Below are 23929 nucleotides of genomic sequence, written 5' to 3' on the forward strand. Positions count from 1 at the left end.
TAAACTTACCTTGAAATAGCAGATCAAGTGTTGGTTTCTCTGTTAAGAAAGCTGGGTCCTCGTCCTCCTCGTGGTCCTCGTCCTCCTCGTGGTCCTCGTCCTCCTCGTGGTCCTCGTGCTGCGCTCAGGTGTTCACAGGTAATACTGATCAGGTGTACTGGTCAGTATTACCTTTTGCCCACGATTCAAATGGCGGTTTGTGAACCGCCCTCTGAACGTGGGTGTCGTGATGACGTCACTTCCCTTCTATGACTCGCGCGAGATCTCTAGACTCCTAGATCTCACAGACTCTTGGAAAAAAAAAAAAAGATCCCAGGAGCCCATGCGGCAGACCGGAACAAGTGACCTGCCGATTAAGCCCCACCCCTTTCCGCATCGGCTCCTCCCCTTTCCGCAATTCACTGGGACAGAAAAATTTAAATATAAAAAAAACGGAGGAAGACAGCTGAAGGGTAAGGGGGTTACATAGCGTTTAGGGAAGGGGGGATCACATAGACCTAGGAGTGTATTTTAGGGTGGACCTCCGCTTTAAAACAAGAGTCAGGAGTACACAGTACACCGAGTTAAATAATTATACAAGTTACCAAGTTAAAGAATCATACAAGTTACCGAGTTAAAGAATCATACAAGTTACCGAGTTAAAGAATCATACAAGTTACCGAGTTAAAGAATCATATCAGTTTTTAGAACCCAGTACACTGAAAGAACTACAAGTCACCACCAGTAAAACAATACACTAAACCAATGAGGTAGCAGCAGTGATAAGGTGGTACGGACAGCCTAAGGCCCTTTCACACTCGTGCGACTTGTCCTGCGACTTGAGACTGCAAAGTCACATGACAAGTCATAACCCGTGATTTCCTACGAGTTCAGTTCATATCTGTGCGACTTCAAAGTAGTTTTTGTACTACTTTTGTCCGACTTTGATGCAACGTGTGACAGAGACCTCAAGATTACACAGACATTGCTTCAAGTCATGGCAAAAATAATGGCAAAAGCACTTGACTTTCAAGTCGCACAAGTGTGAAAATAGCCTTAACGATTGAATTTTACTACCAGGGGTACTTCGCCCATGGTAGTGGTAGTAAAATCTGATCATCATTACTGCGCATGCGCTGTAAAGGCTACGGGCAAATCTGATGGCTATCAATGTTAACTGTGAAGTTGGCCCATCAGAATGCAGTTCACATGCACAAAAACCCACTTTTCATTAAGGCTCCATTTCCACTTGTGCAACTTGTCCTGCGACTTTGTACTCTATGATTTCCAATGAGTATTATTCATATCTGTGCGACTTCAAAGTAGTCCCTGCACTACTTTGGTCCCACTTTGATGCAACTTGAGATCCATAGACCTCCGGAATACACAGGCATTGCTTTAAAGTCGCATCAAAATTGCAGCAGAATTGTGCAACTTTCAGGCTGCATTAGCCTAAAAAGCCTGAAAGTTGCACAATTTTGCCACGACTTGAAGCAATGCCTGTGTATTCTGGAGGTTTAGGGACCTCAAGTCACATTAAAATGGGACCAAAGTAGTGCAGGGACTATTTTGAAGTCGCTGTGACTTGAAGTCGCACAGATATAAATGGTACTCATTGGAAATCGGGTACTTCTTGTCATGCAACTTTGCAGTCCCAAGTCGCAGGACAAGTTGCACAAGTGGAAACAGAGCCTAAATGAAAAGCGGGGTTTGTGTGCATGTGAACTGCATTCTGGGGCAACTTCACAGTTAACATTGCTATCCATCAAATTTGAGGAAACCTAGGCTCAGGGCCAGTTCACACTGCTGCATTGTGCAAAATCGCATGCGATTTGCACAGCAGTGCAAATCACAGGCGATGTCCGTGCAATGCAATTTCAGCCATACAGATAGTTTGGTCCGCACCAGAATCGTATCACATGGCACCCATGCAATCCAAACTGACACTTTTGGAGTGCGACATGCGAGCTGAAATTGGGTTGTCATTAACATTGTATGACACTCCCCAGCAGATCGCATACGTCATTGTAAACTGTCGCGCGAGTCGGGTGCGATGCAGGAACCCGTAGTGGAATCGCAGGGTTCCCGCATCGCACAAGTGTGAACCCAGCCTAACACAGCTGTTTGTATATCACCAAAATTCATGACACTGAGCTAATGTGACAACAATAGGCTTGTGCTCTGCGCCAATCAACTAAATCAAAGTAAACTTCCCCAGGACCTGCCAACCTTCTGTGTGAATCACTCTTCTGATTTTAATCATTTAATGTGGTTGAATCAGAGCTTCGGTTCACTTGCTTGTCAGTAGACTCAGCAAATGAACCGAAGAACCGAAGAATCGATTCACTGAATCGGTTCATTTCAGTGAGCAGTTCGAAATGAACCGATTCACTTTAAAGATCCGGACTTCCCATCACTGGTTACACTCACACAGATCCTCTGTGTTTGGGAGCTGTCTGGGGGAGGGGCGCTAATGTTGGCCTAACCAGCAGGAGCCAGGGAGGAAAGACATCTCCCATGCTGTTGACATAAGGTTAGTAAATTTGTTAGGGAGGTGTTGTGTAATTATTGTGCTAGGGGATACACTGCTGATTCCCCCCATGTCATGTGCTCTCTTGTACCCAGTTCCCACCATGTCATGTGCTGTGCAATGCAGTGCCCACTATGTAATGTGCAGTGCCCACCATGTCATGTGCACTGACCACCTTGTCATGTGCAGTGCCCACCATGTCATGCTGTGCCCACCAAGTCATGTCATGTGCATTGCAGTGCCCCATGTAATGTGCTGTGCCCAGTATGTAATTTGCTGTGCACTGCAGTGCTCACAATGTAATGTGCAGTGCCCACCATGCCATGTGCTGTACATTGCAGTGCCCTCCATGTAATGTGCTGTGCATTGCATTGCTCTTCATGTGATGTGCAGTGCCCACTATGCTGTGCCTTGCAGTACCCACTATGTCATGCTGTGCCTTGCAGTGCCCACCATGTCATGTGCTGTTCCCACCATGTAATGTGCTGTGCCCACCATGTCATGTGATGTACCATGCAGTGCCCGCCATGTCATGTACTGTGCCATGCAGTGCCCGCCATGTAATATGCAGTGCCCACCATGTCATGTGATGTGCCACCCAGTGCCCACCATGTCATGTGCAATGCCCACCATGTCATGTGCTGTGCCATTCAGTGCCCACCATGTCATATGCTGTGCCTTGCACTGCCCACTATGTAATTTGCCGTATCCACCATGTCATGTGCTGTGCCATGCAGTGATCCCACCATGTAATGTGCTGTGCCATGCAGTGATCCCACCATGTAATGTGCAGTTCCCACCTTGTCATGTGCTGTTCTGTGCCCACCCTGCCATGTGTTGTGCTCAGAATGTAGTGTGTTGTGCCCACTGTGTAATGTGCTGTGCTGTTCAGCAGTGCCCACCATGTAATATGCCATTCCTAACATATAATGTGCAGTTGCATTGCCCACCATGAAATGTGCTATGCCATGCAGTGCCCACCATGTAATGTGTTGTGCCCACCATGTAATGTGCTGTGCCGTGCAGTGCCCACAATGTAATGTGATGTGTCATGCAGTGCCCACCATGTTATGTGCTGTGCCCACCATATAAGGTCCTGTGCCCACCTTGTGCATGTGCTGTGTTGTGACCACCATGCAATGTGCTGTGTTGTGCAGGGCTCACCATGTCATGTGGTGTCATGCAGTGCCCACCTTGTCATGTGCTGTGCAGTGCCCACTATGCCATGTGCAGTACCCAACATATAATATGCTGTGCCCACCATATAATGCGCTGTGCAGTACTTACTTTTAATGTGCAGTGCATACCATGTAATGTGCTTAGCTGTGCCCGCCATGTCATGTGCTATGCCCACCATATGAGGTCCTATGCCAACTTTGTGCATTTTCTGTGTTGTGCAGTACCAACCATGTCAAGTTCTGTGCCAACCATGTCATGTGCTGTGCCTACCTTGTAATGTGCTGTATTGGGCAGTGCCAACCATGTAATGTGCTGTGCCCACTATGTAATTTGCTGTGCTTTGCCCACCATTAAATGTGCTGTATCCATGTATCCACCATGTAATGTGTTGTGCCAACCATGTAATGTACTATGCTATCCCCCCCCCCCCCGTGTAATGAACTATGCTATGCTGCCCCCCCACAGACCCACCCCTCACTAGGGATGAGCTTCGTGTTCGAGTCAAACATACGTTCGACTCGAACGTCGGTTGTTCGCCCGTTCGGCAAATTCCGAACATATGGGCCGTTCGCGCCAAATTCGTGTGGCACTCACGGCCCACAATGCACTGCGCCATCGCAGTGCATTGCTGGCTCATGATTGGCCAAGCATGCACTGTGACCCCGCATGCTTGGCCAATCACAGCGCCGGCAGCGAGAAGAGCCATGATTGGCCACAGGCAGGATGCCTGTGGCCAATCATAGCTCAGGCTGTGTAGTACACGCGCCACACTATATAAGGCCGTCTGCGCGGCGGCCTTGTGTAGTGTGTTGGCGTCTGTAGGAGTTAGTGGGTGTTCTGTTTACATTCAACACAGTATACACCGATCGTTATCGGCCGATTTTGCGTTCTTGCTCTTCTGTAGGGGTTGCTGTCTGCGTGCTCTGAACCCAGTATACACCGCTATATCCACCTATATAGCTAACTATGTTGCTCTTTTCAAATAGAGCTTGCAGTCAGTTGTAGGAGATTGTGCTGCTGTCTGCGTGTTCTGAACACAGTATACACCGCTATATCCACCTATATAGCTAACTATCTTGCTCTTTTTAAACTAGCTTGCAGTCAGTTGTAGGAGATTGTGCGTGCTGTCTGCGTGCTCTGAACCCAGTATACACCGCTATATCCACCTATATAGCTAACTATCTTGCTCTTTTTAAATAGAGCTTGCAGTCAGTTGTAGGAGATTGTGCGTGCTGTCTGCGTGCTCTGAACCCAGTATACACCGCTATATCCACCTATATAGCTAACTATCTTGCTCTTTTTAAATAGAGCTTGCAGTCAGTTGTAGGAGATTGTGCATGCTCTGAACCCAGTATACACCCCTATATCCACCTATATGGCTAACTATCTTGCTCGTTTTAAATAGAGCTTGCAGTCAGTTGTAGGAGATTGTGCGTGCTCTGAACCCAGTATACACCGCTATATCCACCTATATGGCTAACTATCTTGCTCTTTTTAAATAGAGCTTGCAGTCAGTTGTAGGAGATTGTGCGTGCTCTGAACCCAGTATACACCGCTATATCCACCTATATGGCTAACTATCTTGCTCGTTTTAAATAGAGCTTGCAGTCAGTTGTAGGAGATTGTGCGTGCTCTGAACCCAGTATACACCGCTATATCCACCTATATGGCTAACTATCTTGCTCTTTTTAAATAGAGCTTGCAGTCAGTTGTAGGAGATTGTGCGTGCTGTCTGCGTGCTCTGAACCCAGTATACACCGCTATATCCACCTATATAGCTAACTATCTTGCTCTTTTTAAATAGAGCTTGCAGTCAGTTGTAGGAGATTGTGCGTGCTGTCTGCGAGCTCTGAACCCAGTATACACCGCTATATCCACCTATATAGCTAACTATCTTGCTCTTTTTAAATAGAGCTTGCAGTCAGTTGTAGGAGATTGTGCGTGCTGTCTGCGAGCTCTGAACCCAGTATACACCGCTATATCCACCTATATAGCTAACTATCTTGCTCTTTTTAAATAGAGCTTGCAGTCAGTTGTAGGAGATTGTGCGTGCTGTCTGCGAGCTCTGAACCCAGTATACACCACTATATCCACCTATATAGCTAACTATCTTGCTCTTTTTAAATAGAGCTTGCAGTCAGTTGTAGGAGATTGTGCGTGCTGTCTGCGTGCTCTGAACCCAGTATACACCGCTATATCCACCTATATAGCTAACTATCTTGCTCTTTTTAAATAGAGCTTGCAGTCAGTTGTAGGAGATTGTGCGTGCTCTGAACCCAGTATACACCGCTATATCCACCTATATGGCTAACTATCTTGCTCGTTTTAAATAGAGCTTGCAGTCAGTTGTAGGAGATTGTGCGTGCTCTGAACCCAGTATACACCGCTATATCCACCTATATGGCTAACTATCTTGCTCTTTTTAAATAGAGCTTGCAGTCAGTTGTAGGAGATTGTGCGTGCTCTGAACCCAGTATACACCGCTATATCCACCTATATGGCTAACTATCTTGCTCGTTTTAAATAGAGCTTGCAGTCAGTTGTAGGAGATTGTGCGTGCTCTGAACCCAGTATACACCGCTATATCCACCTATATGGCTAACTATCTTGCTCTTTTTAAATAGAGCTTGCAGTCAGTTGTAGGAGATTGTGCGTGCTCTGAACCCAGTATACACCGCTATATCCACCTATATGGCTAACTATCTTGCTCTTTTTAAATAGAGCTTGCAGTCAGTTGTAGGAGATTGTGCATGCTGTCTGCGTGCCCTGAACTCAGTATACACTGTTATATCCACCTACATAGCTCTTCTCTAATTGAGCCATCTGCCATCTGCAGGAGTTAGTGGATGTTGTTTGTGCCTCCAGCACAATATACACTACCCAATTGCTGGTTTTCCCATCTCCCTTCAGGCAATTACCATGTCTGGAAGGCCAGCAAGGAGAGGCAGACAGGCGTGAGCCGATAAAAGAGGGCAAGCAGGCTCTGTGTCTAGAGACAACAGTGCTGGTCGTGGACGCGGTGCATCGTCATCATCAGCACGTGGCCATGGGACACGCTTGCCCTTCTTTTCGGCAGCTGGGCATGTTGAGCCGCAACATGCCAATGACTTGGTAGAGTGGATGACCAAGCCCTCTTCATCCTCCTCATCCTCTCTCACACAGGCTCAGGGTACTAGCAAAGCAGCTGCCAACGCATCGTCTTCCCTCCTCTCAATGTCATCATCAGTGACTCCTTCCCTAGACCCACCACATCCTCCTGAGGAGTCTCCTGAACTCTTTGAGCACAGTGTTGGGTACATGCTCCAGGAGGATGCCCAGTGTTTTGTAGGCTCTGATGATGATACTCAGCTAGAGGAAGGCAGTAGCGTGAATGCAGAGAGAGGGGATGCTCAAGAAGGACAGCAATCTGGCAGTCATGTTCCACAAGCTGCAGCATACTGCCAGGTTTGCTCCAGCGATGAAGAGGGAGGGGATGATGAGGGCACTGACTTCACGTGGGTGCCTGGTAGGAGAGAGGAGGAGGAGGCACATGTCCAACAAGGCAGGATGCCCTCCGGGGGCCAGCTTAGGGGCAGCACACCGACTGAATCACACCGCAGAGCTCCGCCTGTGCAGGGCGCTGCCTCTGCGCGTTATTCTAAAAGTTCTTTGGTGTGGGCCTTTTTTGAGACGAGTGCATCAGATCGCACCGCTGCCATTTGCAACATGTGTCTCAAGCGTATCTCGCGTGGCCAAAACATCAGCCGCTTGGGCACCACATGCTTGACCAGACATATGTTGACCTGCCATGCAGCTCGTTGGCAAGCGTACCTCAAAGACCCACACCAAAGAACAAAGCGGACCTCTCCTTGCTCCTCATCAGCTGGGATCTCCAACCCCACTAGACCTTCAGTCCTCTCTGAAACCTGCTCTGAGAGGAATAAAGGTGTCGAATTAGGTGTGTCACAACTAAGTGCTTCCGGGCACTCTGCTAGCAGTACACCCACGTCCGATTATAGCAGGCAAATGTCCCTGCCCAAGCTGCTGGACCAGCGAAAGAAGTTCACTCCCAGCCATCCACATGCCCAGCGGTTGAATGCTAGCTTGGCTAAATTGCTAGCACTTCAACTGCTGCCTTTTCAGTTGGTAGACTCGGCCCCCTTCCGTGAGTTTTTACAATGTGCGGTTCCTCAGTGGCAGGTCCCCAAACGCGACTTTTTCTCACGGAAAGCGATTCCGGCTCTCTACCGGCATGTGGAAGGCAAGGTCCTTGCCTCGCTGGACAGGGCGGTCAGCGGTAAGGTGCATATTACTGCTGACTCATGGTCCAGCAGGCATGGACAGGGACGTTACCTGTCTTTCACGGCCCACTGGGTCACTCTTCTGGCAGCTGGGAAGGATGCAGGACAAAGTGCAGTAGTGTTGAAGGTTGTTCCACCACCACGCCTCCAAAATGCTACTATTGGGTGTGACACACCTCTCTCCTCCACCCCCTCCTCTTCTTCTTCCTCCATGGCCTCTTATAGTGCTCTGTCCTCAGAACCAGCGGTGCTTCGTAGGCGTTCCAGGGGCTACGCAAGTACGCAGGCAAAACGATGCCATGCCATGCTTGCGCTGGTTTGTTTGGGGGACAGGAGCCACACTGGGGCGGATGTTTTGTCAGCTCTGCAGGGGCAGGCCGAGAGGTGGTTGACGCCACGCCAGCTTAAGCCAGGAATGATGGTTTGCGACAATGGCACCAACCTCCTCTCCGCCCTCCGACAGGGACAACTGACCCATGTGCCCTGTGTGGCTCACGTCCTTAATCTGGTGGTGCAGCGGTTCTTGGGCAGGTACCCGGCTTACAGGATGTCCTGAAGCAGGCCAGGATGTGTCTGTGTGCATTTCTGCCAATCATGTAATGCCTGTGCTCGGCTGGTTGAGCTCCAAAAGGATTTGAACCTGCCCAAGAACCGCCTTATATGTGACATGCCCACCAGGTGGAACTCAACGTTGGCCAAGCTGCAGAGGCTGCACACGCAGCAGAGGGCCATCAATGAGTACCTGTGCGACTACAGCACCAGGACAGGGTCAGGGGAGCTCGGTTTTTTCTCACCACGCCAGGGGGGCATGATCAGGGATGCATGCACTGTCCTGTCACCGTTTGCCTCTCAAGGCCCCCTCAATCCAGAGAGTGTTCCTGCTGTGCCACCCATCACACAGGAAGAGGATGAGGAGGAGGAGGATGATTGTGTCAGCATGGAGGTGGAGGCTGGCACTCAGCATCAGCAGCAGGAGCAGTCTTGTAGGGATGACTTACAGTCCCAAGAAACCCGTGGACTTGTACATGGCTGGGAGGAGGTAGTTGCGGATCATGTTGTCCTTAGTGACCCAGAGGACTCCGGACCGAATACCTCAGCTAACCTACGCTGCATGGCCTCCCTGATCCTGCAAAGCCTGCGGAAGGATCCTCGTATTCTTCGGATCAAGGAGAGGGACCATTACTGGCTGGCCACTCTCCTTGATCCACGGTACAAGGGTAAGGTTGCCGACCTTATCTTGCCGTCGCAGAGGGAGCAGAGGATGAGACATCTCCGGGAGGCCTTGCAGAAAGGTCTGTGCAACGTGTTCCCAGAGACTGGGAGGTTACAAACTCCTGGTCCTGGACAATGTGTTGCTGAGGCATCAGTCAGAAGGAGCAGTGGAGAAGGTGGCCATCTGACCGATGCTTTCAGACAATTTTTTAGTCTGCAGCCCCAAGGTATAATCGGTTCCAGCAACCATCGCCAGCGTCTGATTTACATGGTGCAGGAATACCTAGGGGCAAGGTCAGGGTCTTGAGGATGGATCACTGGCCAGAGCTTGCACAGTATGCAATTGAGCTACTGGCCTGTCCTGCATCCAGCGTTTCATTCGGAACGCACCTTCAGTGCTGCTGGTGGCTTTGTTACCGATCATAGGGTGCGCCTGTCCACCGACTCAGTTGATCGACTGACCTTCATCAAGATGAATCAGTCTTGGATCAGCCACAGCTACCAAGCACCTGAAGCTGATGTAACCGAATCATTTTTTTAGAAATATCACATCCCTTCAAGACTGCCTATGCTGATGCTGAGTGACTGTCCTGTTATGTTGATTGTCTATCCTCTTCCTCCTCTGCTGATATGTTGGATGAACATTTTTGGTTCTGGGTGATGCCACCAGCCCAATTTTTCTGCCCCTGTTTAACAGGGGCGTTTAATTAAAATTTTTGATGCAATGCTTTGCAGCAGGGCTCATTCCTGCACTACAACTAGAGTATATGGGAGAGGTTGCAGTGTCGTGGCACCAGCACCAGTGCCAGCAGCCCAATTTTTCAGCTCCTGTTTAACAGGGGCATGTAATTACAATTCTTGATATAATATTTCACAGGAGGGCCCGTTCCTGTGCCCACCCAGAGTAACTGTGAGGAATTATAGTGTTGTGGCACCAGCACCACAACCACCAAAGGTCAATTTTTCTACCACTGTTCAACAATGGCATGTAATTACAATTCTTGATATAATCGTTCACAGCAGGGCGCTCCAGCGCCCACCAAGAGTCACTTTGAGGGCTTACAATGTTGTGGCAAAACCAACACCTTGTTCCGCCATTTCTGCAGAGCATATAGGGCAGGCCCCTACTTTCAAACATCCAACTTACAAACATCTCCTACTTGCAAACGGGAAGGAGACAACAGCAAGTGAGATGAAAAAAAGACGGCAAAACTAATTATACAGGGGTGATAACCCTTCCCTATGTTTTCCAAAAAGCTTAAAAATAGATTTTTTGACTGGAGCTACACTTTAAAAATGTACCAGTTGAAAATTACAAACAGATTCTACTTAACACAACAAACCTACACAGTCCCTGTCTTGTTTGCACCGCCTGTATAGTGCTCTTCTGAGTATATAGGGCCTGGGGGCCACACGTATTTCCTTTTTTTAATATGGGTACGGGGTTCCCCTTAATATCCGTACAAGACCCAAAGGAGCTGGTAATGGGCAGGGAGGGCTACCCATGCCATTTTTCTCAATGATTTTCAACCATATTGCAGGAACCAGATATAACATTAAAACTGCAAGCAGTTTTAAATGACGTTATTTCCGTTAAATGTCATTTTGTGCAGGGACTGTTCTAAACACGGGAAACACGTGGCACTTCACAGGCATACTATAGACACCCCCCAGGCACGATATTTAAAGGAATATTTCACTTTTTTTTTCACTTTAATCGCCAAAACTGCCATTTTTAAAAACATTTTAGGCATTGACCCATGTCCCCTGGGGCAGGAGCCAGGTCCCCAAACCTTTTTTAGGCCAGTATGTTGCATATTAGCAGTTAAAATTAGCACTTATAATTTAGAACATTCGAGTCCCATAGACTTCAATGGGGTTCTAACGTTCGTAAGAATTTGGGGTCCACTCAAAAGTTCTGGTGCAAACCAAACCGGGGGATGTTCGGCTCATCTCTACCCCTCACTCTCACCCCCCTCTCTTTCACTCTTTTACCCCCTCACCCCCTCTACCTCTCATCCCCTCTCTTTCACCCTGTTCTCTCTCTCTCACCACCTTCATCCCCCATTCTCTTTCTCTCGCCCCCTTCAAACCCTCTTTCCCACCTTTCTCTCTTTCACCCTCTCTCTATTGCCCTTTTTATCACCCCTTCTCTCTTATCCCCTCTCTCTCAACCCCTCTCTCTCTTTCACCCCCTTTCTCTCTCTTTTCCCCTCCCTCTCATCCCGTCTCTTTCAGCCCCCTATCTCTGTATCACCCCCCCCTTTAATTTAATTTAACAAAAAATTGTTTGCATTTTCATTTTATTTATTTTCATAAAAAGGCCCACCAAAATCCTTAGCACCAGGCCCATGATGCTCTTAATCTGGCACTGCAAACATATACGCCCCAAACACTAGGCAGGTGCCTTTTTTTATTCACATGCTCAACCAACTGTCCACCTTCCAGGAAAGTACGATCATTTTCAGGGGAGATTTTAACGTCCCCTTAAATCCCTCCCAATATACATCGAACGGCTCTTCATCCCTCCCGTACAAAGCCTTGCGAAAAATCAAGACTAGTTTGCAATCACTACTACTACACGACACCTGGAGACTCCTTAACCCCGATGGCCACGATTATACTTTCCACTCAGCCCCACATAAGTGATATTCCCGAATCGATTACCTCCTCCTCTCTCAGAAAGACTTACCCATGCTCGAGGCTACGACTATAGACCCAATGGTCATATCTGACCACCACCCTATTTCCATCAGCCTTTCCTTCCCAGACACGAAACCGACTACCCCAATATGGAGACTGGACCCATCCCTCCTAACGGACTCCGTTATAGCAGAAGAGGTTGAAACTACTCTCAAATACTTCTTCTTAGAAAACACCCATGCAGATACGTCCCCCCTCATCAACTGGGAATCCCATAAGTGTGTCATTCGGGGAGTGTTTATTGCCGCTGCTGCTAAAAGAAACAAAGAACGGAAGAAAAATTATAACACACTCTTAGAACGTATTAGACATTTAGAAAATGCCCACAAGCGCACACACAAGCTGAAGACACTAAAAACGCCCTGCTGATAACCAGAAAAGAGCTTTTAGCTCTCTTAGCTCTCTTGAATAAACAGATTCAGAGAAAATACATTCTAAGCAAAAAAACTTTCTACGAGTACGGGAAAAAGTCTGGTAAAATTCTAGCACGGGCACTACAGCTGAGGAAAGCAAATACCACCATTCACAATGTCTCAACAGCAGACGGCCGTAAACTTCATCGCACCCCAGATTTTGCCGCCCAATTTGTTCAATATTACACTAAATTGTATAACCTATCCTCTACAAACCCCATTGACGATGACACCTCCAGACGTGACCTTATTAAACAATTTCTGCAACAATATAGCCCACACCCATTATCAGACAGACAGGCGCAGGAACTTGACTCACCCCTAGATAAGGGAGAAATAGATATAGCCTTGAGCCAACTAAAACCAGGCAAAAGCCCAGGACCCGACGGACTCTCCGTAGGTTATTATAGAAGGTTTGCCGACATACTAACCCCACACTTTATATATACAGTGGTGTGAAAAAGTGTTTGCCCCCTTCCTCATTTCCTGTTCCTTTGCATGTTTGTCACACTTAAGTGTTTCGGAACATCAAACCAATTTAAACAATAGTCAAGGACAACACAAGTAAACACAAAATGCAATTTGTAAATGAAGGTGTTTATTATTAAAGGTGAAAAAAAATCCAAACCATCATGGCCCTGTGTGAAAAAGTGATTGCCCCCTAAACCTAATAACTGGTTGGGCCACCCTTAGCAGCAACAACTGCAACCAAGCGTTTGTGATAACGTGCAATGAGGCTTTTACAGCGTCCTGGAGGAATTTTGGCCCACTCATCTTTGCAAAATTGTCCTAATTCAGTTACATTAGAGGGTTTTCGAGCATGAACTGCCTTTTTAAGGTCATACCACAACATCTCAATAGGATTCAGGTCAGGACTTTGGCTAGGCCACTCCAAAGTCTTCATTTTGTTTTTCTTCAGCCATTCGGTGGTGGACTTGCTGGTGTGTTTAGGATCATTGTCCTGCTGCAGAACCCAAGTTCGTTTCAGCTTGAGTACACGAACAGATGGTCGGACATTCTCCTTCAGGATCTCTTGGTAGACAGCAGAATTCATAGTTCCTTTTATCACGGCAAGTCTTCCAGGTCCTGAAGCAGCAAAACAGCCCCAGACCATCACACTACCACCACCATATTTTACTGTTGGTATAATGTTCTTTTTATGAAATGCAGTGTTCCTTCTACGCCAGATATACTTGGACACACACCTTCCAAAGAGTTCCACTTTTGTCTCATCGGTCCACAGAATGTTGTCCCAAAAGTCTTGGGGATCATCAAGATGTGTTGTGGAGAAATTGAGACAAGCTTTGATGTTCTTTTTGCTCAGCAGTGGTTTTCTCCTTGGAACTCTGCTATGCAGGCCATTTTTGCCCAGTCTTTTCCTGATGGTGGAGGCATGAACGCTGACCTTAACTGAGGCAAGTGAGGCCTGCAGTTCCTTGGACGTTGTTGTGGGGTCTTTTGTGACCTCTTGGATGAGTCGTCGCTGCGCTCTTGGGGTAATTTTGGGCGGCCGTTCACTCCTGGGAAGGTTCACCACTGTTCCATGTCTTCGCCATTTGTGGATAATGGCTCTCACTGTGGTTCGCTGGATTCCCAAAGCTTTGGAAATGGCTTTATAACCCTTTCCAGACTGATAGATCTCAATTACTTTCTTTCTCAATTGTTCCTGAATTTCTTTGGGTCTCGGCATGATGTGTAGCTTTTAAGGATCTTCTGGTGGACCTTACTGTGTCAAGCAGCTCCTATTTAAGTGATGCCTTGATTGTGAACAGGTGTGGCAATAATCAGGCCTGGGTGTGGCTAGAGAAATTGAACTCAGGTGTGGACAACCACAGTTATAGTATGTTTTAACAAGGGGGGCAATCACTTTTTCACACAGGGCCATGATGGTTTGGATTTTTTTTCACCTTTAATAATAAACACCTTCATTTACAAATTGCATTTTGTGTTTACTTGTGTTGTCCTTGACTATTGTTTAAATTGGTTTGATGTTCCGAAACACTTAAGTGTGACAAACATGTAAAGGAACAGGAAATGAGGAAGGGGGCAAACACTTTTTCACACCACTGTACATTTAACACCCTAGACAAGCCCGCGACTCCACCAAGAGACCTGTTAAACGCTCATATCACTGTAATACCGAAACCTGGAAAAGATGCCTCCAATGTGATTAATTACCGACCCATTTCTCTACTGAACGTAGACCTTAAATGGTATGCCAAGACACTTGCTAATCGAATACTCCCCCTTCTCCCTCAACTCATTGACCTCGGTGAAGTAGGCTTTGTCCCAGGCAGAGAGGCGAGGGACAATACCCTCAAAGCATTAAACATACAACATTGGCTAGTCTCCTGTCAGGTCACCTAGCCCAGGTGACAGGTGCACACCGTAGGGTTGGGGATGCACCGCAAGGCTGTGGACCCTACGGCTGACGGCTGCAGACGGGGGACAGATCCCACTGGGGTAAGAGCGTAAGATTCCCCGGGGCGCGGAGTCTAAGAGCCAGCTGGTGTTCACCAGAGCTTCGAGTGGTGAAGATGGTCTTGGCTGCAACTGGCTCCAGGTCGCGACCCCCAGCTCACACCCACAGTAGGTAACAGGAGGATAGGGATGGTGAGGGACAAAGCCAAGGTCGGGGCCACAAGCAGAACAGAATAGTCGGGTACACGCCAACAGGTCAGGGTCACAGGCAAGCAGGGATGGTCAGAACACGCCAAGGTCGGTAACGGAAATCAGAAGCAGAGCACACGACAGGAAACAGGAAGCTAATACACAAAGGTTGATCAGCAGGATAGGCTAGCAGTGCAAAGGTTAATATAGTGTAGTCTGATAGGGGCTAGGGTGGAGCCATTCCAGAGGAAGGAAATAAAAGCAGTCAGGTGAAGCTCGGCTGGTCTCTAGAAATGAACACATGCAGACAGGTAAGGAGAACAACTCTAATGCATAACCATGACATCTCCACTCAAACCCCAGGATTCCTTCTCTCACTTGACGCAGAGAAGGCGTTCGATAGAGTGGCCTGCGACTATTTAGCAGAAACCCTTCGAGCGATTGGACTACCACTGCGCATGCTAAATTTTATATTGGCTTTGTATTCTAGTCCCACTGCAAACATACGAGTAAACGGCCACCTATCGAATGCCTTCCCCATCTCGAACGGAACCCGTCAAGGCTTCCCCCTCTCACCCTTGATCTTCATCCTAACGCTAGAACCTCTCCTCCGTCGCCTACGAGAGAACCCTGACATAAAAGGCATCACTATTAAACACCAAACATTTAAATTAGCTGCATTTGCAGACGATATTCTCCTTTTTCTTAAAGAACCCCTCACAACGATACCCAACTTACTGAAAGATTTTGAGACATTTAAAAATATATTGAACCTGCAAATCAATTTCGCTAAATCTCACGCAATGAATGTCCCCATGCCCCCAAATATACAATCCCATTGTCAAACAAACTTCCCATTTCATTGGAATACCCGTTCATTAACCTACCTGAGAATCCAATTGCCAGCTGCACTATCCGACTTATATGCACTAAACTACACCCCGTTATTAAAAGGCATCGCTAATGACTTAACCAAATGGTCCCCAGAAAAATTCTCCTGGTTTGGGAGGTCGGCGATACTGAAAATGAACGCCCTACCCAGAGTTCTATACACCCTTCAGACTATCTCGATTAAACTTCCCCGGACATTCTTTGCACTATATCGAAAGATGTGTACACAATTCCTGTGGGCCAATCGACACCTTGGACTAGGCTTTCATAGACTGACCGCCCCTAAATTGAAAGGGGGCATTGGCCTCCCGGACATACAGAAATATTACCATGCTTGCCACTTATCACAAATAATCGACTGGAATATTCATTCCAAAAGCATGGGTTCTTCTTGAAAAAGAAAAAGAAAACAGGACATTGACGCCAGTAACATATTAGAAAAAAGCCTATGGCACCTGGTTTTCCCAGGCGGTCTCCCAACCAGGTACTAAACAGGCCTGACCCTGCTTAGCATGCGAGATCAGATGAGATCAGTCTCACTAAGGGTGATGTGGCTGTAGGCGATCTTGCTGGCCACTCTCAACCCTCTTGACAAACGCCAAGATGGTCACCTCGGCAAACAAGCAGAAAAAAAAAACAGCTCGTCGACGCCAACAACATATTAAAATAAAGCCTACGGCACCTGGTATTCCCAGGTCTCCCATCCAGGTACTAACCAGGCCCAAACCTGCTTAACGTCCGAGATCAGAGCAGATCGGGCACATTCAGGGTGATGTGGCCGTAGGTGATTTTGCTGTCCACTCTTAACCGTCTTGACAAACGCCAAGATGGTCACCTCGGCAAACAAGCAGAAAAATAAAACAGGTCGTCGACGCCAACAACATATTAAAAAAAAACTACAGCACCTGTTATTCCTTGACGGTCTCCCATCCAGGTACTAACCAGGCCTGGCCCTGCTTAGCTTCCGAGATCAAATGAGATTGAGCACATTCAGAGTGATGTGGCCGTAGGCAATTTTGTTGGCCACTCTCACCCCTCTTGACAAACCCCAAGATGGTCACCTCGGCAAACAAGCAAAAAAATAAAACAGGTCGTCGACGCCAACAACATATTATAAAAAGCCTACTGCACCTGGTACTCTCAAGCGGTCTCCCACCCAGGTACTAACCAGACCCAACCCTGCTTAGCATCCGAGATCAGACAAGATCAGGCGCATTCAGGGTGATGTGGCCATAGGCAAACTTGCTGGCCAATCTCAACCCTCTTGACAAATGCCAAGATGGTCACCTCGGCAAACAAGCAGAAAAATAAAACAGGTCGTCGACGTCAACAACATATTAAAAAAAGCCTACGTCACCTGGTATTCCCAGGAGGTCCCAGGCCTGACCCTGCTTAGAATCCGAGATCAGATGATATCTAGCGCATTCAGGGTGATGTGGCCTTAGGCGATCTTGCTTGCCACTCTCAACCCTCTTGACAAACGGCAAGATGGTCACCTCGGCAAACAAGCAGAAAAATAAAGCAGGTCTTCGACGCCAACTACACATTAACCACTTAAGGACCAGGCCTCTTTTTCGGACTTGGTGTTTCCATGTTTAAAACAGTTTTTTTTGCTAGAAAATTACTTAGAACCCCCAAACATTTTATATTGTTTTTTTTCTAACACCCTAGAGAATAAAATGGCGGTCATTGAAATACTTTTTTTCACACCGTATTTGCGCAGCGGTCTTAGAAGCGCACTTTTTTTGGAAAAAATTCACTTTTTTGAATAAAAAAATAAGACAACAGTAAAATTAGCCCAATTTTTTTTTATACTGTGAAACATAATGGTATGCCGAGTAAATTGATACCCAACATGTCACGCTTCAAAATTGCGCCCGCTCGTGGAATGGCGTCAAACTTTTAGCCTCAAAAATCTCCATAAGCGACATTTAAAAAATTCTACAGGTTGCATTTTTTGCGTTACAGAGGAGGTCTAGGGCTAGAATTATTGCTCTCGCTCTACCGATCGCGGTGATAACTCACATATGTGGTTTGACCACCGTTTTCATATGCGGGCGCTACTCACGTATGCGCTCGCTTCTGTGCGCAAGCTCGTCGTAACGGGGTGTTTTCAAACATTTTTTTTTTCTTATTTATTTTAATTTATTTTATTTATTTTTACACTTTTTAAAAAAATAAAATAAAATGGATCACTTTTATTCCTATTACAAGGAATGTAAACATCCCTTGTAATAGCAAAAAGCATGACAGGTCCTCTTAAATATGAGATCTGGGGTCAAAAGGTCCTCAGATCTCATATTTGGGCTAAAATGCAAAAAAAAAAAAAAAAAAAGAAAATCTGACATTTAAAAAAAAAAATACCTTTAAGAGGTATGGGCGGAAGTGACGTTTTGACGTCGCTTCCGCCCTCCTATGGTATAGAGACGAGTGGGGGCCATCTTAGCCTCACTTGTCTCTATGCCCAGCAGACGGAAGGACCCGATCGCCTCCGCCGCTACCGACGGCTCCGGTAAGCGGCGGAAGGTGCGGGAGGGCGGCGGGAGGGGGGGTGGCACCTCTCCCGCCGCCGATAGCGGTGATCTCGCGGCGAATCCGCCGTGGAGACCACCGTTATCGTACAGCCGACCGCCGCCTGAAGAGATGGATATCTCGGTTGTGGCAGCAGCTGCTGCCGTTACCGAGATATCCCTCTTCAAAAATAGGACGTACATCGTCGAGCGGCGGTCGGCAAGTGGTTAAAAAAAGCCCGCGGCACCTGGTATTCCTGGTGCCACCTGGTGATGTGGCACCGGCTCTAGTAGAGCAGCCATTTACTATTTACATTGCCTATGAAATCTGCTCTGTTGGGATCACAGAGCATATGCGCAAGGGGAAGTCACTGGCAATGCATTCTACACTGCTCCAAGGTGGGCATACTAATGAGCAGTAAACGGGTAGTTAACAGCATTATATACAAACAATGCTACAGTGGGCTTGGGAGGGGGTCCTGTCTAAATCCTGCTCTAGCAAATGGGCAGCAAGTGATATCTATGTGCATTGTGCCTGAACCTGTTTTTGCTTGCTACTGGCTACACTATGCATGGACATTATTGAATAGTTTTCATTGAAAACTTTCATATGGTTTAAATTATGGACGTTTAAACCTATTTGTGTGGGAATGGCATGTGTCATACCTTTTCCCCTATGGGGAGAAGACATCTTGACCCAGTCCCTAAAGTCTGAACCAAGAATAGGGCATGTTGATTTTGGCCTGGCCAAAGTTTGTTGGCTGTAGTATGGTGCCCTCATACTCTAACCAAGAAAAGCTAAGAACCATTCCAAGATCAAAACACAGAATTCCCAGGAAGAAAGGATGAACAGTTAGAATAGGATCTGCCATTCGCTTCATAAGCCATAACCAAACATTTGGACTGCCTGCCATGTTGCCCTGGAAGCAGTTGGAAGAGAGACTGAATCAGATCTAGCCTGGCCTTCTCAGAGGAATGAGCACTCTTCCGCCAGTCCAGCACGAACTGAGATTGACCAAGTCCCTCAGCCTTCTACTTCAGAACAACCTAGCAACCAGACTAGAGGCTTAATTATAGCTTACAATTGAAATGTAAGATGGTCTTCCAACAACCGCCCTTTACTTCCAGAGAGTGGGGGCTCTCTGTAGACTTTCCCAAGCGGGATCAGACTGAAATCCCTGCTCTCTTTCTTATTCCTAACTCCATCCAGCAATATTTTTGGGTCCACAAAATTTAGTGGGTAAACCCAAGCAATGAGTTCTGATTAAAGCTCATAACTCTGACACTGCTTCTATAGCATGTTAGACAATTTATTTTATCATCCTTAACCACTTGAGGACCGCCGCATGGCAATGTACGTCGGTGCAATGGCACCGACAGGCTCAAGGGCAGCACAGTGGTGTAGTGGTTAGCACTCTCACCTAGCAGTAAGAAGGGTCACTGGTTCAAATCCCAACCACAACACTACCTGCCTGGAGTTTGCATGTTCTCCTTGTGCCTGCGTGGGTTTTCTCCCACAATCCAAAGACATGCAGGTAGGTTAATTGGCCTCTGTCCAAAATTGGCCCTAGTATATGCATGGGGACCTTGGATTATGGGCTCCTTGAGGGTAGGGACCAATGTGAGTGTGCAATGTACAGGAATAGGGACAATTGTAGACACTCACTCAGGTTGAACTGGATGGACTGGTGTCTTTTTTCAACCTAACTATGAAACTATGAAAGCACGTACATGTACGTGCTCGCCTTCCAGCGGGTGGGAAGGATGCGGTAGTCCGTTTAGCTTCAGGAGCGATCCGGGATGAGGGGATGGCCGTTGGCTTCTGGCCATCCGCTCTCGATCGCTTCTGGCAAATGAGAAGCTTCCTCCACTGTGTATAGTAAACACAGGCAGGAAGGAAGTGATGTCATTCTCCTCGGGGCGGTCTTATTGACGGGACTACGAGGAGAACAGTGAAAGTAAGTGTGCACCAACACTACACTGACATGTAGGCACACAAACCCCCCCCCCCCCCCCCCCCCCGCTCCCCCTCCCAGTCACAGTGTCACTGATTGCAGTGATCATTTATTTATTGATCACTGCATTTAGTGTCAGTTGTGACAGTAAAAACTGTCAGGGCAGTTAATGTTAGGTCCAGGGTAGCCCCCTACCCCCCCATAAAGGTTTAACCCCCTGATTGCCCCTAGTTAACCCTTTCACCCCCTTTTGCCAGTGTCACTAAGCGATCATTTTTCTGATCGCTGCATTAGTGTCACTAGTGTCGCTAGGTAGCTAGTTATTTTTTTAGGTTCACCGCCAGGTTTTTATAGCGCTAGGTACCCCAATATACTACCCAATAATGGTTTTAACCCCCTGATTGCCCCTAGTTAACCCTTTCACCCCCTTTTGCCAGTGTCACTAAGCAATCGTTTTTCTGATCGCTGCATTAGCGCTAGCGCTCATGTATGCTGAAAAAACAGTGAGTAAAGTCCTCTATAGTGTAACTAATACACGTGAATTATGGTGAGAAATTTTCTTCAGATGAGATAGACGTTTCACTGATCAGGTGTAACCAGATGTATCAACTTGTCTGAAGTGATCTAGAAAGTAGGTGGAATACTCTTACCAGATGGGTTGGACTCGCCAGTCTTACGACAGTTGAGTCAAAAATGCTTGGGGTCTACACATGGGACCGGATGATGGATTGGAAGTAGTCAAACCGGATTCTCAGAAGGCTCCAAACGGTGAAAAAGCCGTGGGGGGCGTCTCTCAGGATGTTCCTCAAGTTGTCCGGATCGGGTGTGACCCAATTGGATTTTGGACCCCAGATGTAGAAGAGGTTCATAAGAATGGTAATGAAGAAAAAAGAAAGCTCCAAATGGTGCAGGTCAACAAAATTACCATCAGGTATTTATTTAAAAAGTCATAAAAAAGGACATGAATTATGACAAGTGATCACAAAACGGAAAAAATAAAAGCAATGTGGGGTGCTAGATGCGAGTCCAACGCGTTTCGACAAAGAATGTCTTCAACAGGGGAAAGATAGAACCCACCACATTGCTGTCAAATTTATAAAGTTTCCAGACCAGACCTGCCTATAATGGGACGGAGTCTGTAATCAAAAACAGGATGTGTGAGGAGTGGCGGCCAAATGGTGTCAAGCTTGTGGGCGGGCAAACACAAAACCAACCACCAATGTGCTCAACCAATCCACCACACATGTATCTGTCAAAACATCAGTCACATGTACACATTATAAACTATCCATGTAAAACACAAATGGGTTTATGCATGTAAATACACCTCTTTGGGGGGGACCTTATGCTGGTAAATCTCACATGGGCATTTATGTCCAATAAATATCATTAAAACAGCAAAACGATCTTTGCTGTAGGTTCATTATTATTAAGCTATTATTATTAGGCATTATTACTAAGCTCATTATTATTCACTTGCACGGTGCACAGAATGTAAGGGTGAACCTCATCTGGAGTGGACAAAGCAACCACACGACACAATTATGCCAAATGGCTACTCACGCTAGGTGAAGAGAGTCCCTCCGTTTAGACCAGTCCACATATGCAGCGTGGATGCTTGGCTTCATCATGCCGAGCCTACAGCGCAGATACATTCTTGACAAGTTGTCATAGTAACCGCTAGTATACTATACTGGCCCCGTGATCGATTTCAGGTCACGTGACGTGATGACGTCGTGACGGACAGTACGTCCGTGCGTCATCAACCTATCCCATGGCCCGCACAGTGCGTTGCCATTGTACAGGGGATATACAGAAGGCGTCTCATTTCGCACCAGGGGACTCGCGGCGTGCACGCCGCGGGTCACGTGGCACGCTAACATCAGCTCCTCCTATTATGGAAATAGAGAAGCCGACGAAGTGTGTATGACACACCGACGAAAACCGGAAATAAATACACAGAGGGCATAAACGTAGCCCGTGTCTCCATGTATCAATCCAGACACAGTATGTGTGACACACCGACGTAAACCGGAAATAGATACAAAGAGGGCATAGACATAGCCCGTGTCCCCATGTATCAATCCAGAAACAGGAAAAGGGGGGGTAAATGGTAAATTAACATTTTATGCATAAAAAATATATATATATTTTTCCTTTATAGTGCACGCTATACCGGGCTGTAATAAATGTAGCCCACAGTACAGCGAATTGCGCATATAAGGTACAGCATAGACAAAATGTCAAAGGGCTAATAAAACGTCCCCGACATATTAAAATAAGAATACAAATAAAAATAGAACAAACAGCACCACATCTGCTGAGGATCTTAATATCGTGCAGAAATTCAAACGCAAACCAAACAAGCACAGAGAGCATGTAATAAACTTAGCATAAGATCTATATAAATAGCAAAACTGCGGATAATCAAAAATGGCGACCCCGTCGAATTGCAAAATTATCAATGATAGGGTCAGCACTATGAACAGTCTCCCCGACCCCATATAGGGCTCTCTATCCTCTGGAAAATCGCTCTGAAATACCAAAAACTACTGTTATGTATATAACAGGGAGTGAGTAACTCAAAAATCGTGGGTGAGTCCCACATAAAGTGGGATTATGGAAACACCCCAAATAATCTTTTGAAAACAATGCTAATGACATAAATTAATTATGTTGTAAAGTGTTTAACCAAAGAAAAGATGTTTCATGCTTGGTTAATAAAACTATTAATGTCCCAGTCCGTGTTCATGCCATGGGGGGAGTAGCACCTCAATTCGTATATCCAGAACGTCTCGAGGCGCGACACCCCCCGTAGGCAAGAATCTCCTCTCCAGCTTGTTATACGAATTGAGGTGCTACTCCCCCATGGCATGAACACGGATGTGAGATTTACCAGCATAAGGTCCCCCCCAAAGAGGTGTATTTACATGCATAAACCCATTTGTGTTTTACATGGATAGTTTATAATGTGTACATGTGACTGATGTTTTGACAGATACATGTGTGGTGGATTGGTTGAGCACATTGGTGGTTGGTTTTGTGTTTGCCCGCCCACAAGCTTGACACCATTTGGCCGCCACTCCTCACACATCCTGTTTTTGATTACAGACTCCGCCCCTTTATAGGCGGGTCTGGTCTGGAAACTTTATAAATTTGATAGTAATGTGGTGGGTTCTATCATGCCCCTGTTGAAGACATTCTTTGTCGAAACGTGTTGGGCTCGCATCAAGCACCCCACATTGCTTTTATTTTTTCCGTTTTGTGATCACTTGTCATAATTCATGTCCTTTTTTATGACTTTTTAAATAAATACCTGATGGTAATTTTTTTGACCTGCACCATTTGGAGCTTTCTTTTTTCTTCATTACCATTCTTATGAACCTCTTCTACATCTGGGGTCCGAAATCCAATTGGGTCACACCCGATCCGGACAACTTGAGGAACATCCTGAGAGACGCCCCCCATGGCTTTTTCACCGTTTGGAGCCTTCTGAGAATCCGGTTTGACTACTTCCAATCCATCATCCGGTCCCATGTGTAGACCCCAAGCGTTTTTGACTCAACTGTCGTAAGACTGGCGAGTCCAACCCATCTGGTAAGAGTATTCCACCTACTTTCTAGATCACTTCAGACAAGTTGATACATCTGGTTACACCTGATCAGTG

General features: G+C 46.7%; 1 long non-coding RNA gene and 3 pseudogenes across 1 annotated transcript in view; 1 reads left to right on the top strand and 3 right to left on the bottom strand.

Annotated features, from left to right (window-relative positions):
* Positions 1–16467: 16467 nt before the first annotated feature.
* LOC144000064 (5S ribosomal RNA) lies at positions 16468–16583 on the bottom strand (annotated as a pseudogene).
* Positions 16584–16690: 107 nt separating this feature from the next.
* Positions 16691–16809, bottom strand: LOC143998556 (5S ribosomal RNA; annotated as a pseudogene).
* A 107-nt stretch (positions 16810–16916) lies between these two features.
* Positions 16917–17035, bottom strand: LOC143999974 (5S ribosomal RNA; annotated as a pseudogene).
* A 5121-nt stretch (positions 17036–22156) lies between these two features.
* Positions 22157–23929, top strand: part of LOC143996729 (uncharacterized) — a 56868-nt gene continuing 55095 nt past the window's right edge. The window contains exon 1 of the long non-coding RNA XR_013277588.1: positions 22157–23859. This is a non-coding gene — a long non-coding RNA (uncharacterized LOC143996729). The remainder of the gene's footprint in view (positions 23860–23929) is intronic.

The sequence above is a fragment of the Lithobates pipiens genome, unplaced genomic scaffold (assembly GCF_037356315.1).
Source record: "Lithobates pipiens isolate NorthernLeopardFrog02 unplaced genomic scaffold, aLitPip1_a1.2 Scaffold_19, whole genome shotgun sequence".
Lineage (NCBI taxonomy): Eukaryota > Metazoa > Chordata > Amphibia > Anura > Ranidae > Lithobates > Lithobates pipiens.